The sequence below is a fragment of the Saimiri boliviensis genome, chromosome 13 (genome assembly GCF_048565385.1).
Source record: "Saimiri boliviensis isolate mSaiBol1 chromosome 13, mSaiBol1.pri, whole genome shotgun sequence".
Lineage (NCBI taxonomy): Eukaryota > Metazoa > Chordata > Mammalia > Primates > Cebidae > Saimiri > Saimiri boliviensis.
The window spans coordinates 27004146-27012372 of NC_133461.1; the positions used below are offsets into that span (position 1 = coordinate 27004146).

The window sequence follows — 8227 nt, forward strand, 5'->3', positions numbered from 1 at the left end:
TTACATATAAATTTTAAGTTGAAAAGAGGTCTGCAACCAGGTACTGACTTTAGATAATAGAGAAGTCTAATTATTTCTAAATTCCTCAAATAAAAAGTCTTTTGGCTCCAGATAGCCTGCTTGATGGCCACCAGTGGTTTTTGCTCTCCCCAGTACCCTTCTGATGACCACTTCAGCTCTGATGACCTTTACAGTAGCCACACTTATCTTGTCCTTGGCAATTAAAGGGCACCTCCTGAGCCGGAAGCAGTGGCGCGCGCCTGTAATCCCAGCTCCTCAGGAGGCTGAGGCAGGAAAATAGCTTGAACCTGAGAGGTGGAGGTTGCAGTGAACTGAGATTGTGCCACTGCACTCCAGTGTGGGTACCAGAGCGAGACTCGGTCTCAAAAGAACAAAATTAAATACACACACACACACACACACACACACACACACACACACCAAAACAAAGAGTACCTCTTGGTCCCTGCCAGCTCCTCCCATCATCATCACTAAAGTCAGAGTCCTGTCCAATGGCAGCCATGCCCAATGTCACTTCTGGCCCACCACAGAGCTAGTCAAGGATGCTGGGCTTCCAATCACAAGTGTGTCTCAGTGGCCTTGGGAAAGGGAGTGGCCTCTAGACCCTCTGTGGGGACACAGTTAGGGAGTGGGTGAGCTGGTCTCCTACGATAAATCTGTTCTCCCTAAGCCTTTGGATACTTCTGCTTCACTGATGACATCCAACCTTATCCTGTTCCAACCCACTTGTTGCAAATGTCTGGTCCAAGAATTGTTGCCTTATTGTCTTCGTGACAAATCAAAAACCCCAGAGAGTCCATTCTGCATCTATACCACACTTCCCTGGCTGTTCCTCTAACTTTAAAATAATTTAAACATCCTATGTTAGACACAGTGTCTCAAGTTCTATAAAAATCCCTGCTCACAGGCCATGAAATAAGTAATTGCATCAATACCAAATGTTTAGAAGAGAAGAGTGACTCAGGCAATCCTAGCATAAGATCCTCTAGGGCGAGATCTGCTGTGACCAGGAGCATCCTGGCAGGACGTGAATATTCTAGCTTGAGCTCCCCTGTCCCACACCCCAGTTCCACCTTCTTCCTTCAATCAGGGAAGTTTAAAAAAGGAAGTTGAGGAATCTGGGCCTCTTGGAGCAGAAATAGTTCCAGAGCTTATAACCCCTTTACCCTTGACTTTAACTGTTGGCATTACTGAGAGTAAAACACAGAGGCTTTAAGGGGTGGTGGGTGTTAGCGTCATGTACAGGGATCTGCATCTGACTCCCCACCACACCTAGGGGTGACCTTGCCTGCAAGCCCTTTTGTTTGACTTGGGTGTTTTGGCCAAACTAATGCAGGCTGTCAAATGATTCATTCTGGGAATCTTTTAAAACTGTGAGTCAGATCATGTAGCTCCTCTGTGAAACCTTGGGTTGGCTTCACATTTCACTTGGAATAAAGCACAAAGATTATTCCACTGGGTGCAGACCCCAGGTGCTCAGCACCCCTTCCCTCCCTGGCTCATTTCCTACCCAACCCTCCCACCTTGGCCCTTGGCTCACTGCCATCCAGACACACTGGTCTCCTTGCTCTTCTTCAAACACATCTGGACCCGCACACTGGCCTTTGCCCCTCCCCCAGCTATCTCCTGACCTCTTAATCTTTGCTTGAATGTCACCTAAGTGCCACCGTGATGGGCCCATTTTAAAGTGCATCCCCCACCCCCACTTCTGCCATTTTTAGAAGGCACATGTCACCTTCTAATATACTGTATACTTTATTTATTTTGTTATTATCTGTCTGCCCCACTGGAAAGTTCCACAAAGCCAGGCAGGTGTCCCTGCTAAATTCCCAACTCCTAGAAAATGTCTGGCATGGTAGGTGACCAATAATGATCCACGGGGCCAGGGGCAGTGGCTCACACCTGTAATCTCAGCACTTTGGGAGGTCAAAGCAAGTGGATCACTTGAGGTCAGGAGTTTGAGACCAGCCTAGAAGCTGAGGCAGGGGAATCACTTGAACCTGGAAGGTGGAGGTTGCAGGGAGCCGAGACGGTACCACTGCACTCCAGCCTAGATGACAGAGTAAGACTCCACCTCTAAAAAATAAAAAACAAACAAACAAAAAAAAAAACAATAATGATCCACGGAAGAGCCAGGTGTGTGGTCAGTTTGCCTGCTCTCCTCTACCAAACTGGAACAATCCTGCTGTGATTAATCTGATTACTGTGCTTAGAAACTGTCCAGGCCTGGTAAAACGTACAGACCCAGCAATTAACATTTCTACAGCATTTATTTTTAAAATTATTTCATTATAAACACACATGCGTGGTTAAAGCAAGAAGTTTTCCCTCCGCCTAAGCTTACCATATGTTTCTTGTAAAAATAAGTTAATCTTGTCCCGCTAATAATGGGGTTCATCATTTGCTTGAGGGAGGCTTCAAGTGAAATGATGATTGTGACTCCTTTTGCTCTAAATATGTAATGACTTTACAAAAGCAGCCTGCATTTAACCACAACAGATGTGCCTCGAGGAAGAATTCTGTACCTGAAGATAAGCAGAGCATTCGTTCACAAGGAGAGGAGGACCCTCATCAAGAGGAGGACCTTCCCAGGCCTCATCGTTATATTATTCTTTTTGCCAAATGAAAGCTTTAGCCAATGAATGGTTTAGTTATTACAGTCTATTTTGAATTCAGACGGCTTTGTTGTATTCTGGAAATTGATTACAAAACAGATACCTTGATGAACTGGGAAATACATCGGATCAGAGTTATCCTTTATTTGCCACATGTTGACTTAGAATTCCATAGGCGTGTTGAACATACCCAGGAAACACTTGGAGCCACTGTAGAGATAGCAAGTGGAGGGCGCTGGGTGTTAGGAAGGAGGGCTCCAGCCAAGCCTCAGGGGTAAGGTGCACTGAGGGCAGGACTAGAGGAAGGAGGAAGCCGCACCGTGAAGGGGGTGAGCACTGCAGGCAAAAGCCTGAGGGGGAAATCAGTTTGATGCCTCAGCCTCTTTTCTGACTTCTCTCCTTTCTCCCCTTGGCTGGAATCCCTCATCCTGGCCCAGAAGTCAGCCTCCTTTTCTGGGAGATCCAGGGGTTTCCCAGCCCTCAGTCTGACTGGACATCTCAGAGTAACCCTGCCCCCAAAACTGTGGTTGCCATGGGCTCTAAAAGTAGGTCTCCAGGTAAATAAAACTGCTTCTTTGTTCACCCGCATGCAGGCAGCTGCAGATTCCTGGCCTTTCGACACAAGTTTTCCTCTGCTGACAAACTCCAGCATCAAGCAGAGGTGTTGGCAAGACTCCACCGGTTTCCTGGCAGAAGCCCCTAGCCACCCCACCTCACACTGGCACAAAGGAGCTCAAGCCGTGAAAGGTCAGGAAGAGTGAGCTCCATGAAGGACAAGCCATGTGTGCTGATTCTGTTTCATTTCTCACAGGCCTGGTGTACATTACCATGAATGAGCAAGCCGGTCTCCCACCTCCATCCTCATCCCTGCCGTGTGGGAATGGAAAAAGGAGAGTCCCCTCCTCCAGAGTCAGGGTAGGATTACAGATTCGGGACATGTAGTCCAGGCCAGCCCCCACTCTCCAGCAGGTTTGCTCCACTCTTGGAGGGAAAGCATGACGGGCAGTGGGAGAAAGAAGCCAGGCTGCGGGCCCAGCAGTTTTTCTGATGACCAACAGTTTGCAGACTACAGGCTCTGCTAAGATGAGTCCAGGATTGTGAATGCATTAATCTTTTTAACTGTTGTTTTTGATTTATCTCAGCCTCTGTTCCAGCACTTCCCAATTCCATGCTTATAAGCAAGATTGGCTATTTATTTGAACAGAAATGGCATACAGAGGAAATTTAAAGGATTCTAGAAAGTCAAGGTGAACCAAAATCTCACTGAGTTATCCACTGTCTTCTCTCTGCAGTCTTTTCTTATTGTGGGGCTGCTGTATGCATTGTTTCAGATACCTTCGACTTGTCACTTCATTTAACTGTCATTGCAATGACATGAGGTGAGTCTTAGTGTTCACATCTTACAGAGGAAAGAACTGAGGCTCAGAAAGGTAGAGACACCTGCCCGCGCTCACACAGCTGTGAAAGAGCTGGACCTGGACAAAAGGTGTGCATGGTTTTAGAGTGAAAATAGACAGCTCTTTGTGAAATCAGTGCAAAGATGCCTGAAAGAGGAATAAATATTTCCTGAATAGTTGTGGATGAGGTGATAGAGAAGAATATAAAAGAATCAGGGGAATTTTGTAATCCATCCTCTTAGGATGAAAGCATACAGTATCGGGATTGCGTTATGTTCCTGGTAGGAAGTGGGTCAACAGGAATAGGAAGGGCGACAAAAAGATGCAAGCCCGGAAGAGGTCTTTGCTGACTCCACGTGTTTGTTTGCGCCAGGCTGCCTGGGTTGGCTTTTCACCACAGGGTTAAGGTGAGAGATGCCTACATTAGTCAGCGCCTACACATAGGTCAGCTTCCCATCCTGCCTGGCAACAGGCCGGCCTGATGCATGAAGTAGGAAGCCACCCAAGCAGTGTGAAAGGAAGGCAACCAACAGGCCTCTCCTTTAAAATCTCCCCATGCCAAGGCTTGAAATTTCCCTTCATTTCACAGATGCAGACACAGAGGTACAAAGGGAAAAACTGGTCCAGAAGACATCGCTAGTCAGGGAAGAATCAGGACTTAAAAGAATGGAGTGACTCACCCAGAGCTCATCCATCCATCCATCCACCCATTCAGATTCATCAAAACAGCAAAGTCCTTGGACTCATGGAGTTGATGTTCAAGTGAAAGAGGTAGATTACAACCTATTAGATATACAATACAGTGTAAGGTGATAGAGAAGAATATAAAATGGTCATGGGAAACCTTGGGGTAACTTTGAACAGACATGAATTATGTGATCAGCAAGGGCAAAGTTACCCAGGAGGAAACATAGTTGGGGTGTGCAGCAAACATCAAGGAGGCTAGAATGCTTGGACTGAATTGAATGAGAAATAGCAGGGTAGAAAATTATTCTGGGATCATAAAGAAATCTTATATGTGAGGAAAAATTACTTGGATTTTTTTTTAATGGTAATATACAGCTTCTCTCAAGCTTGGTGTTTGGTCGGTGGGGAGCCACGCAGGTTTAACATACATATCGAGAAATGTTATTTCTGTTTGGAGCCCATCTATCCTGGCCATGGAATGATGTTCATCCACAACAATTGCAAAGTGTTCAGATTTTGTCAATCTAAATGTCATAAAAATTTGAAATAGGAGTGCAATCCTCACAAAGCTAGGTGGACTAAAGCCTTCCAGAAAGCAACTGGGAAAGAGCTTACAGTGGATAATTCATTTGAAGTTGAAAAACGTAGAAATGGACCTATCAAATACCTGCGAGAGCTATGGAATAAAACTATCAATGCATTGAAGAGAGTGGAAGAGATCAAACAGAAACACCTAGGTAACTTTATAAGGAACAGACTGAAGAAAAATAAAGAGCTACGGAAAGTTCAGGATATCAAAGAAGTCAAGCAAAACATCCATCTTGTCCAAGCCCCACTTGCGCGCAAAGGGAAGCAGTTGGAAGAGAAAGTGGTACAGCAGTTACAAGAGGATGTGGACATGGAAGATCCTTCTTAAAAAATCTCTGTAACCATTTCTTTTATGTACATTGGAAAATGCCCTTTGGAGACTTGGAACTTCTAAATTATTAGTTTATTTTTTACATAAAGTCACTTAAATGAAAAGTGATTAAAATATATCTTTCCTACATTGCCATCTACATTAGATATTATGGATGTTAGACTGCATCTCAGTGTTAAATCTTCACTGATAGATGTAGCCATGTAAATCACGAAAATTCTACTTATAACTATAGAAGTGAATTGTGGACATAAAATGGTTATGCCATTTGGATAATGGCACTAGGCAGCATTTGTATAATAACTCATGGCAAAAAATCATGGCTAGTGATATGTAAAATAAAATATTCTTTCCAGTAAAATATTCTCTTCATTAATGTTATAGAAGGAGGGATACAATAAGGAACTAACAATTTCTAAGACAGTGTCAAACATTATTTTGATTTTAGTATTTCCTGCTTTCGTTTATTTGCATCATAGAAAAGCATAATGACATTATTTGATGAAGCCTAATTATGCTGGACTGTTTTGACCTGGTTTAACCCTTCTGATAGGTAGTTGGGAATGTTGGGGATGAGATCTGAATAATCTTTGCCTGGAATGACACTACACCCTAGAATTTCCACTTTGGAGAATACTCAGTTCTAACTTGTGATTCCTGGTAGAACAAACTTTATTTTTCTAGCCTAGCAGTGATCTAAAAGCAGAGGAATCCCAGTGCCTTTTAAAAGTCATTATATGGTTTTCTTTTATAAAGCTCTTGTTTTGGGAAAGTGGAAGTTATAGATACAACACCTGTTCATTATTTGCATATAAAATAAAACCATTTAAAAAGCAAAAAAAAAAAAAAAGTAATATACAGCCATGGAAGAGCTAAAAAGAATGGAATGTCATGACCTCCTTTAAGTCTTTTTGTTTGTTTGTTTTTTTAAACCATTCTGGCTACCATATGGGAAAGAAACCATAGAGAAGGATACGTGTGAATGATGATGTTGGCTGGAATTAGGGTGGAGGTAATGAAGAACATGAAAAGGAGTTAGTGTCAGGTAGTGCTGTAAAGGAAGACCCAATATGATTTGCTGACGGACTACAAATAGGATGTGTGAGAAACATACTATTCAAGAATGGCAACGTGGCTTTCAGCCTGAACATCTTATTGAATTGTGGTTGCCATTTACCGAAATGGAGTCCCTGACATGGATGTCAGAGTCTGTGTTCCATTAAGCCTTGATCTCTAGCCCACAGAACAGTCAATAGGAGGGGTTTGATGAATTTAAATGATCAGATGAATGCAATGATTAGTACATGCACATATATACAAACACGAATTCACCTACCCTGCTTCCCTTTGGCTTTTACTGTGCTTTTCAATTATTTTAGCTTTTTTCAAATGAAATCTTAATTGGAACCAAAATGCAAAACAGGTAAATTGAAAAAATTTACTAATTAAAATTTATAATTTGAGTTCTTTTGCAACATTTGCCTATTATAAAATCAATCAATGGAGCCAGATGATTCTGATGAACACGGACATTGAAAATTAAATGTTATGGATGACAGTTGTAGTTCCCTATAAGCTCTAATTTTATTATTTCTGTTTTGTTTGATCGCACCTTATGAAGTGGTTACAAATGGCAAAAGTTTCAAATGTGCTGTGTGCCAGTTACTAATGCCTTTGGCTACATGTCGGAGTTAAATGTCAGTGGCTTAACCATAAGGGTATTTATTATTTGCCAAGACCAGCTCAATCATAGAGACCCCAGCTCAGGCGGCACTGAAGGAATTAAGAAACAGAAACAAAGATAGTGTGCAAAAGTGGGATCAGAGTAGGACCGTCAGGAGTCTGACAGCATTTCCCAGTGACAGCCCAGAGCAGACTCTGACCCATTTATTTATACTTTGTGAACAAGTGATTATTTTTAATAAACAGGTGCTCAGTGTTTCTTCATAGAATAAAGATAGACTAAATAGACAGACAATGTCTGTTCACTACTAAGATAGAAAGAAGCTGAAAAGCACTCTGCGGGTCAGCAATGCGGACAAGGTCAAATACCCTGTGTTTGGAGAACTGATTTAACTAGTGCATGACCAGTACCTGCTGCTTACTTATTCTAGCAGTTTCCTGCCTGGGGATGGCTCGGTGGTCCTTCCCATTGCCTCTCAGCAAACAATATATACTCCATCACATGCATGTCAAGACCTTCTCCCAACAATTATTGATTACAAAAGCAGAGAAATACAGATAAGTGTACCAATTAGAAATAGCACTTAGAAGACTTGAACCAGTTCTCCAAAGTAGACAGTCTGGAGCTAGTTCAATAGCTCAACAATGCCATTAAAAAAACAAGGCTTTCCACCCTTCCATTCCACCATCAGCAGGCTGTCCTTCCAGCCCTGGAGGGCCACTTCATGGTCATTGATATGGTTAGATTCTGTGTCCCCATCCAAATCTCATCTTGAATTGTAATCTTCTTAACCCCTATGTGTCAAGGGTGGGACCAGGTGGAGGTAACTGAGGTGGTTTCTCCCATGCTGTTCTTCTGACAGTGAGTGAGTTCTCATGAGATCTGATGGTTTTATAAGGGGCTC

The 8227-nt window shown here is 42.9% G+C and overlaps 1 pseudogene; it reads left to right on the forward strand.

Annotated features, from left to right (window-relative positions):
• Positions 1–3223: 3223 nt before the first annotated feature.
• On the forward strand, positions 3224–5636 carry LOC101032501 (putative ribosome biogenesis protein RLP24 pseudogene; annotated as a pseudogene).
• Positions 5637–8227: the final 2591 nt, after the last annotated feature.